At 45.0% G+C, this 7,767-nt stretch overlaps 1 long non-coding RNA gene across 1 annotated transcript in view; it reads right to left on the reverse strand.

The window, feature by feature from the left end:
• Positions 1 to 722: 722 nt before the first annotated feature.
• Positions 723 to 7,767, reverse strand: part of LOC135418216 (uncharacterized) — a 56,297-nt gene continuing 49,252 nt past the window's right edge. Inside the window, exon 2 of the long non-coding RNA XR_010432339.1 lies at positions 723 to 1,431. This is a non-coding gene — a long non-coding RNA (uncharacterized LOC135418216). The remainder of the gene's footprint in view (positions 1,432 to 7,767) is intronic.

The raw sequence follows: 7,767 nt of genomic DNA on the forward strand, positions 1-7,767 counted from the left end.
GGCCAGGATGAACAGATTTCTAACAGGGATGCAACAGAACTGTGCATGTTCACGTCCTTGAGATGCTTTCAGCCTGAGGTCTCCCTAGCAATGCCCACGTTGCCCCAAGTAATTACTGTGGCTAACAGAGAGCCTGGGGGTCAGGCAGTCTGGGATCAATTGTGGGCTGTGTGTGTGGTTTTCCAGAGCAAGCAGTGCAGCTGCTCTGTACACTCCTGCTGGCAAAGCCATATTTATCAAAAGCATAAAGGAAATGAGTGAGACCTGGACTAACTGAGCTGACCAGACTGGTCCCTTGAGTATATAGAAAAGGACTGCAGCAGCAAAACTGCATTTTCCGCAGGACAGCTCACTTCTCCTGCAGAGGATATTTCTGCTCTGTTGGTAAAAAGCTGAACTTTGTTGATGTGGCTTTGCTCATGCAAGAAGCATTTTGGTACTAGAGTGAACCTGAATTTCTCTCTAAACGTTTATCACAGGCTTATCTGTACATCTCTGCATCCTGTCTTGCATCAGGGATAATAATATCAATCTCATTCTGAGAAAGGCATAAAGCCTTTTTCATGTGTTTGCAATGCACATTAGACCCACAGACAAAGACTATCCTAAGGACAAAATCTTGTTACCGTGATGTATTTATTGTACTGTGATTCTGAGACCATATGTTCCATATTAGAAGAGAGAGTTTGTTGTGGGATTTTGGTTTTTGTTTTTTTGTTTGCTTGTTTGCTTGTTTTCCCCCAGGATATAATATTTTACTTAGTTAAAAACAAAACCAATTGGGGAGCACTTTCAGACAGCCACCACAGCCGCTCTGCCAGGAAGTAGGCGATGGGAGCCCTGGGTGGGTGGCAAGAAATCTGTGTGCTACTGAGTGCTAAAGCATTGACATGGTTCAGTTTACTAAATCCAGCTGTGAAGAGCAGCTGGTTTTCTGGCAGTCAGCATGACATATGCAGGCGGATACGCTCGAGAGAATTGATCAGGGGCCACCAGCAGGGAGAAGGGAGAAGAGGAGGGTGTGTTGTTCCCTGCACTGCTAAGTGCCAAAGTGGCTCCTGGCAGTTCTGATTACTAAACCCAGCTGAGAGGAGTTTTTCTGGACTTGTATGTGACATCCAGTGGGGATACACTTCAGCCATGTGCATGGGGAAGACAGGGGAAGCAGAGGCTTCTGCACAGTCTTCCCAATGCTGTGGCTTGTGGGATCCTGGGGAAAGGTTGTCGGGACAAATGGAGGATGTCTGCAGACAGCAGGGGAGGCTGTCGAGAGGCTTCAGACAGAACCGAGTGTTCCCATCTTGGTTTCTCTTCTCATTTCCTTCTCTTCGTCCTCTCTCCATGAGGGATCTGGGGATGCAAGGGGAGGCACAGCAGGCCAGGACAAGGAGAGATCATGTAGAATAAACAGCAAGACACTTCCTCGGAGGGCTGGAAAAGATAAAAAAAGATGCCTATTATCTGGACCGAACTGTGAAAAGTTGCACCGGTGAAGCCTGCCACCTTGGGTGTGATAGGAGAAGGATGTCCTGCTGCCTCTGGGATCAGCCTGGGAAGAGCCTGAGAAATGCTAAGCGCTAATGGGGAGGGAGGTCCAAGATAGTCCCTGGGGCAGTGTTTTTACTTTCCATGACAAAACTGGAAATTATCTTTGCTTTCCTTTGATCTTCAAAGCACAGGAGGAAATTTCACACTTAGGGGAGGCCACCCGGTGTCAGGTGAGGTTGCTGCAGCTTGTGAAAATCAGTCAGATGCCATAAGGTCAACAGCTCACCTGCCTTAGTGTGAAAATGCTTTGCAGAAAAGATTCTGCCTTTTCCCGGGGTTGTTTTTGATGCCTTGGTTAGAAAATCGCATTTGTTTGTGGATCCTGAGGCTGTAGATAGATGGCTTAAAGAGGGAGTAAAACCCAGTCAATGTGATTCTAATATGATTCTTCAGTTTGAATGTGTATTATTTTGTTGCATGGATGTGGTCAGCCTAAATAATTATTTTCATTCTAATCTAATTGAAAATTTACTGCAGCCACCTCCTTCCAGGGTGCTAATGAGGAGCAGAGGCAAGATGGAATGGTTTTTTCAGAATTTCAGGATGATCTGTGTAAGTCAGATGTCCAGTCTGGCATCTCTGTCAGATGTAATTTTGTTTGTACTGGCCACAAAGGCTGAAAAAGCTGCCCCCAAATGAGGTGGCCTGGGTCACAGGCCTACGCAGGCTGTCTGTGCCCCTTGCTCCACAGTCTGCCTCATTACATGTGCTGAACACAGACATTCAGAGGTTTCTCTGCATCCATCCCCCAACTTCTCCAGGGAGTGTCTGCAGCCCTCAGTCTGTGTCCTACCACTGCTGGGAATGGGTTGCAAAATATCCCTTTGGTCAATGATATCATCAAACCAGCAACACCTCCAGGGTCAAGACAGGCACCACTGCTCCTCCTCGGTCTCTCACCCACTCCTTTATAACAGCAAAAATCAGTCTTTCTGCAGGGACACCTTCAGAGCAAGCAGCCAGTCCCGCAGACAGGGGACATATATTTATGTCTGCACGGCTCTCTTACTGCCAGAATTGCGTTTTTACTGCTCACTTGAACATGAGGAAATTCTTTGGAAGTAAAATTGACTGTTGTTAAGTCACCTTCTGATCTCCCAGTCTCACACGGCTATCTGACCTGGTGCTCTTTCCCTTGGAGCTCGGGATTAGGCAGGTCTTCAGATTTCACCCTTTCTTGTGACTTATTTTGATGAGAACCAGTTGATCCTGTCCTCCCAGGGCTGTCCCTGAGCCCTGCTGATGGATGGGGAGGTGCTGGTCTCAGGAATATCAGATAGCCCTCTGAAAGTAGCCCCTCCTTGGTTTGATATCTGTGAGCTGGTGCCAACCTGGCCGCTCTCCAGGGCAGCCCCTGCTGAAGCCAAGGGGTGCTGTGGGCTGCCACCCTCACTGCTAGGGCAACAACAGATCCATGGGGTCCAGAGTTCCTGATTCACTTCTCCTTCACATCCAATCCACCTGAAAACAGATCTGGGGGTGCATTTGTGGGTGCCTTCCAGCACAGCTGACCCCACAAACAGCCTACTGCAGGGCTCTTCCCTTCTCCAGAGGTTAAAACAGAAAAAAACCAGAGCAACGCTTTCTTTCACAAAATTTCCAAACGCAACAAAGCTTTCTGTTGCATCCCAGCAAAGAATGCAGGGCAGGATGTGACCCTTGCCATGACTGGGCTGGCCCACGCCGCCTGCCGGCAGAGCTCCCGGCACAGCCCCAGCGCGGCACCGCGTGTGGGGTTCGTTTGGTCTGTACACAATGGTCTGACTTATGGAATTAGCAAAGCAAGCGAAATTAATTCAACCACAACCACATTTTATTCACAGAGAGGCTTGTCTGAAAGATGATGAGCATAACAACTGGTTTCCTTTAGTAAACCTGCAGCAGATTCATTCATAATAAAATACATGGCTCTTAGAACAAAACTTCTGTTGCTCATTTTACACTGATGTTTTACCCTGCCATTCTCTTCTTGACAAGCATGTTAGTTTTCTTAAAATGTTGTTGGATTAATGGGTTTGTGGATGAATGCTTAACAGTCAACAATAATTATTTACCTTTACACATTCAAAGGATCATAATGATCAAGAGAAACTTTTTTTTATTTTATTTTTGTAAAGAAGCTGCCTGACTGTTTTTACTTGTTTAAAGTGAATAGAAACTGAGTCAGAAAAGAAAAAGCAAAATAAAGACTCCAGTGCTTTTCATGCTCTGCAGAGCACCCACCGTGAGGAAATAACAGGAGAGCTTGGCTGGTCTCCTGGAGCCTGCCAGGATACTGCCCTTCCACCCTCAGCAGTTTATAAAACCCATGGCAGCTGCCTCACAGAGAAGAGCTAATGATCTGCACACGGTGCTGGGCAGCTGAGGCACATGGCTGCCTCCTGCCTGCTGCCTCATGCACCTGGGACCAGGAACACCGGACTGCTCCCAAATCGAAGGAGCAAGCGCCATCATTACCACCCATTGCACATTTGTCCTTTGTATACATGTATATAGATGCCTCACAGCCCATTGCCCCTTACAGCCAACACCCCAGCACCCCTTGGGGAGGGGGTATCCACTGCCTGCTGCAACATGGGCACCAGAGACAAAAAACAGCAAGAAAGGGGTCTGCGGGTGGTGGGAACAGGTACCCACCGCAGCAACACAGACATCACTGACTAAGGCTGCACATCTACAGCATCTGAATCTGTAATTACATCCACTCCTTATCAAACAGATTTCTAAGGGTCTTGCAGGCTTAGGGCTCCCTCTTCTAAGTTTTCTGACAGGCAGTTGCTCTCTGGCAAAGTCACAGACACTTCTCCAGGTTCTGGTGAGGAGTCACACTGTGCATTGCAAGGCACAGGAGTGACTACGGGGTTTGAGAGCAAAAGAGCTCAGTAACTTTGTCCAAGAGAAAAAAAAAACTGTTGGAAAGGAAATCCACGTGTGGTTGGCTTGCATTTGTTTCAGAGTAAGTGTTCCTTGTTCCTCAAAAGCCTGGTGGGTTAAGTGCATTGAGATGGATGCACATGCCAGGATCTGTAAAGAAAGCACTGGTTTCTCTCACTTCACCTGTTAGAATCTCCATTGAATTCAAAGGTGAGAGAAAGATGCACTATTGCCTTGCTGCCTTAGGATTCAGGCTTGGTAGGGGTGGTTTAGGAGGAGAGGTATTGGCTGTCCCACAGTTACCCTGCTTGAGCTCGGCAAGATACTTTCTCACTGTCTTTGTTTCCTAACCTGAAAGCAGAATATCAGAATATCTGTTTGTGAGTTCCAAGTGCCATTGAACACCAGTTTCTGCAGGGTCTGACCAAAGTGTCAATCAAAATCCCAGTTCCCCAGTTTGCTCCTGAGATCCTGCTGCAACACCAGCACTAAGGAGAACTGGCCCCAGCAGTTCTGCCTCTCATAATGGCTTCAAGTGACTGAGAATAAGTGATTGATATTGCAGTGAGCCTACTGATTTCTACAGTCATTTTAAAAAGGCAGTAAATACCTCAGTGATTGCAGCCATTCACGAAAGAAAGCAGTCTATACATAGTTGGTTCACAAATGAAAGCGGTAATAGAAGAGGTTAATAATACTTAAAATGTTTTTTCCCTCCCCACATAGGTTTAACATTTTTTTCAGAGAGAAATTTTACTATTTGAGAATAGAGAAAAAAATTCTACAGAATTGAACCCCCACCTATACATTCCCATTAAGTTTCATGAAAGAAATGCCTGACGTATTTTTATGCTGATGAAGCCTAGATGAATTAAAGCAGTGTTCCCACTTTCTCCTTTCTAATGCTAATGTTTAATTCTAGCATATTTATACAAAAACACTGCTTAGAAAGCAGGGCCATAGAAAAAAATCTCTGCAGCACCTACTGAGGTGAATTTCACGCAGCAAGCACTGATTATATGTTTGCAGGTTCTGAATGAAGGGTGCTGTTTTACAGGCTTCCAGCTTTCTGCACTCCTACGGCCACAGCAGCTTGACAGAATAAAAATCACGTGCATCACCCTTGGGGTGGGTCATATTTTCAGCGTGTACTACAAAAACAAAAGGATAAGAAAAATACAATACCTACCCCACCACTCCACTCCCTCAAGTATAAATCTTTAAAAACTATGTGACAAAACCTGTGTGCAGGGGCCCTACTCGAAACACTCTTTGAACTACACAATCATTTGCCACTTAATCCTTAATGAATACGGTAGCTATTTTTGCAAGCACATCACACTGGTAAGAGTGTTTGATGATGAAATATCAGTGAGATATGATTTTATTCCTATAAATAAATATAACCTGGTGTCTGTGCTCATTTGTATGCACACATAAGCCCTCTCCAAACCCCAGGAGTATGCTGTATATGCAAAGTCCTCAAGAGAGGATGAACACCTGGGGATAAAAGAGATCCCAAGTCCTCTTTTGTGCCTGTTCATAATACAGAGTGATGCACATCTTGGTACACCTCAACAACAGCAAGCTGCCTGGAGCACCAGATGTGGGTTATTTGACTTGAGACAGGGTATTCAAGAGGACTCACTGCACCCAGGCACAACAATTTCACTGCAGCAGTCAAGAGAAAAGACATATTTTTCCTCAACTGGTTTCTCTGAACCCCATCTTTAGAGGATGAAGAGAATCCTTGCTTGGGAGTTTATGATTAAGTGAAAATAAGCTTCTAAACTACAGAAGGAAATCTCAAAAACATGACTCAAGGCAACCTGGACCTCTAAAAGCATAACACAAAGAGGAATGAGCTTTAGAACCTGCCGATTTAAGAACATCTTTACACCTATTACTGTCCTGAGAAACGGGGATGGTTCCTTCTGCCCGTGTCTTCAGCAGGAGGAGAAGACTGTTAGTGAGGAGATATCCCAGCTGTTGTTGGGACAAACTCCTCGCTGCTGTGTTTCAGCAGAGGTTGGAATGTGCTGCCCACTGTGCGGTGCCAACAGTCTCAAATGCATAAAACATATTTCTATTTTCTCCCACCTGAGTGCTTCAGGTGGTTTTGAAAATTCCAAGTTTGTTTAGAGTGTGCAAATCTGTGCAATTTGTTTATATGCAAATATTAACACAAAAATGGATGTAAATAATTCTTTTAACGAGGTACATGATTAGTTAATTGCGTTGTAAGGAAAAGTGGGGAATTTTACTTTTCTTTCTTAAAGTCTCTTCTCCCCCCTGACAATGAGCCCCCTTGGATGGCCAGACACCTGAAACCCAAACTACTGGCATCATGTCACTTCGCCCCAGAAAAAGTGAAGAGTAAATTTAGTATCACAAACCAATCCCAGAAAGACGTTGTGAGACTCATTTAAGAATTTAAAATTCCCTGAAATCCTAAGATGAAAGGGATTTTGAAAGTGGAAATAGAGAAAATATTTTTTGCCCATGCCCATTGAATGGAGCTATTTAAAAGCAAAGCAAGACAGGCAGAAAATTTTCTCTCTGAATTTGCGGAGCAACCATTAAATGCATTAGTTTTTTAAGCCCTGTGTTTTCTGAAGAAACAATAGACTTTTTTTAAAGGTGCTGGTAAAGCGTGTTACAATAGCCTCTTGAAGGGCTGTTAGTAAAACCATTTAATTACATGGTAGTTAAGAATGTCTGAAACTGAGCAGATTTTCCCATTAGGGAAGAAAAGTAATTCATCCATCTATTATTCTAGGGGAGGTAGAAACTAGACCTTTCAGTTTAAATCTAATTTTTATTAGTATTAAGAGGATCGGTGGAGGAATTCTCTCATGTGTCTCTAAGTGTTGGCGACAGCTGCAGTTTTAAAGGAGCACTGTCAAATTGAAAATCTCATTTTCTCTGAGACGTTGTCACAACAACACCTGAAATTACCATAACTGGAAGAGATTAGGAGAAAATGAATGTTTCTCTTTCACCATTTTTCTTATTTTTGTGGTTTTGAGGGCTCCTTCGGGCAGCTGAGCAGTGGCTCTGCGAGATGAAGGTGTGGGCAGAGACTCCAGCCAACCTGTCTTCCTGAGAGCGTTTCGTAGCATTCCTATTTGCCTCTCTCACTCTGGGCACCTGTTTGGCTTTGCCCAGGGTTTTCCCGGTGGATGGGGAGCTCTGGGGGCTCCCAGCCCGGCACAGCCATGGGGCCGGCCCGGAGGAGATGGCTGGGGCGAGGGGCACGCTGGATCCCCCGCCGCAGGCCCTAATAATGCTAATGCCCCTTTTTATTAATATTATTTTTAAAAATTAGTTTTATATCCTCGAATA

This window comes from Pseudopipra pipra, chromosome 8 (assembly GCF_036250125.1).
Source record: "Pseudopipra pipra isolate bDixPip1 chromosome 8, bDixPip1.hap1, whole genome shotgun sequence".
Classification (NCBI taxonomy): Eukaryota; Metazoa; Chordata; class Aves; order Passeriformes; family Pipridae; genus Pseudopipra; species Pseudopipra pipra.